General features: G+C 39.3%; 1 protein-coding gene across 2 annotated transcripts in view; it reads left to right on the forward strand.

Annotated features, from left to right (window-relative positions):
• DIXDC1 (DIX domain containing 1) overlaps positions 1–2552 on the forward strand; it is a 77400-nt gene that overhangs the window by 69782 nt on the left and 5066 nt on the right. The window lies entirely within an intron of this gene.

The raw sequence follows: 2552 nt of genomic DNA on the forward strand, positions 1-2552 counted from the left end.
TTGTTCGGCTAATTTCTTTCTATTTTTAGTAGAGACAGGGTCTCGCTCTTGCTCAGGCTGGTCTTGAATTCCTGAGCTCAAACAATCCTCCCACCTCGGCCTCCCAGAGTGCTAGGATTACAGGCGTGAGCCACCGTGCCGGCCTGAAGGTATAGTTTTATAGATTTATAAAGTTTATAGGCAAAGCGGGTGCTCAGGGGGCCTAGATTTCTCTGTCAGTCTCAGAGGCCAAGAGTGAAGTTTTACATGGTCATTTATAGGTAAAGTGATCAGTTGCCAGGGGTAATAGATTTACATAACAGCAGGTAGTTCCTCTTGGTTAACAGATTTTCAAAAGGCTTCTTCAGATCCCTTAACTAACTCTTTCTATGTGAACAAATGGTTACAAAATCTTTCAAAGACTAACTTCTAAGTTCTAAGGTAAATTTATCACTTAACAGAGAAGTTAAACAGAGATATATTGGCTCCATATTTTCTTTATGAGGCTATTGTGAATGGAGACAGGTAGTCAGAAGTTTAAGCAGGAACTGTCCCTTGGGCTAATTGCTTTTAGCCACAGGTGGCTGTCAGTTGGGCGGGCACTCTTTGATCAGCTCTCATCCTGTAGTTTTTAGCAGACCTGCCTTGCTTTACAAAGCAAGTCTAAACCTTAGGTCTGAGAATGGCGCGGTGCCACTGTGGGATGCAGCCGCTACTGTCTTTCAGAGATGGCCTCCTGAGGTGAAACAGCTTTCGATATGCAAACTAACACGTTCACATATTCCTTCAGGGCAAAGCTCTGCAAAACTCCTGAGACGTTTCTGTCTCCAATATATTTATATTAATTTATGGAGCAACACGAGAGGAAGCAAGAGAGAAAGAGGAGGGAGGCGCCAGGCTCTTTTTAACAACCAGCTCTCACAGGAACTAATAGAACACAATCACCACCCCCAGGGCATTAACCGATTCATGAGGGATCCAACCTTGTGAGCCAAACACCTCCCACTAGGCCCCACCTCCAACATTGGGGATCGAATTTCAGTATGAGGTTTGGGGTGACAAACATCCAAACTATAGCACAGTTTCCAGAGTTTCACTCATCCAATCCATACTTACTTTGCTACTAGATTGACCTTTCTAAAATGCCAGTCTGATCATATAAGTCCCTGTTAGTATCTCCCCATAGCTTAAGACTTAAAAATTTTAGTCTCTCAATCAGAGTCCTTTGTGATCTGGCCTCTGCCTGTTTTATTACTGCACAACTTCCAATGTATTCCTATACTCCAGGCTTACTAGTTTACTTACAGTTTTATAAATAACATCATCCCATTTCATGTCTTTGCACACGTTCTTCCCTCTTACTGGAATGCCCTTTTCAACTTCACTGTCTTATGGTATTTTAAAAGTGCTCATAAAAAGGATTCTCCAACTGTGGGGCCTTTCTGACCTCCTCCAGGTGGAATTAACCTATCTTCAGTTTTCCCATGCAGTTTTTACAAGTCTGATTTTAGTGTATTGTAATTATTTGTAATTGTACCTATCATCCATACTAAACTGTAAACTCTTGAAGGTCAGAGACCACATATAGTTGATTTTTATACTCTCAAAATCTAGCACATAGTAGGTACTCAGTAAATGTTTGCTGAATGAATGAATGATATAACTTAATGCTAAAAGTAAATATTTTATTTATTCAACCACCAGTGTGTGCTGGACACTGTGCTAGATACTGGGGCAAAGGAGGATCATAGCACGTAGGTTACAATAATTGGCATTCTTTGAAGAAAAATTCTTAAAACCGACAGAATGTGATTCCTGTGCAAAGAGAGGAAGCTCCCTTGTCTTTGTCATTTGTACTAATTCATCCCTCATACTCTTTCTTAAATTTTTTAAGCTTACCATATTTTATTTTTGAAAATTTATAATTTTTAATTATTATGGGTTGTAATGTTTAAAAATTTTTTATTTTTAATTATTATGAGACCTCTCAGCTTTGTTACTTGGGTATTAATTATTATGGGTTACTCTTTCTTATTTTAACCCCTCCTCCCAAAGCTACTCTCCTGTGGCTGCCGATCTAATTGGGATCAATACCTAGAATAAGTTAAGAAGAAAATCTGTATAGGTGGAATTGCAGGAGAGATTTTTTTCTTTTAATTTGAAGAGGTTTATTCTGAGCCAAATGTGTATGTCCGGCCTAGAGCATGGCCTTAAGAGGTCCTGAGAAAAATGTGCCCCTGCAGGAGAGATTTTAATAAAAGTTTAGTTATTGGTTTTTGGTACTTATGATAAAAGTTTCTGATTGCTCGTTTCACCTATTCTCTTAAAGTCATAATCACAAGTATTCATTAATTACACTTTTCTAAAAGTACCTCTTTAAAGGATAGAGAAAAGATGTGGATCAAGAAACCTATGTTAGGCTGGGTGTGGTGGTCTATAATCCTAGCACTCTGGGAGGCCCAGGCGGGAGGATCGCTCGAGGTCAGGAGTTCGAGACCAGCCTGAGCAAGAGCGAGACCCCATCTCTACTAAAAATAGAAAGAAATTAGCCAGACAACTAAAAATATATAGAA

The sequence above is a fragment of the Propithecus coquereli genome, unplaced genomic scaffold, assembly GCF_000956105.1.
Source record: "Propithecus coquereli isolate 6110/MARCELLA unplaced genomic scaffold, Pcoq_1.0 Scaffold6, whole genome shotgun sequence".
In the NCBI taxonomy this organism is placed as follows: domain Eukaryota; kingdom Metazoa; phylum Chordata; class Mammalia; order Primates; family Indriidae; genus Propithecus; species Propithecus coquereli.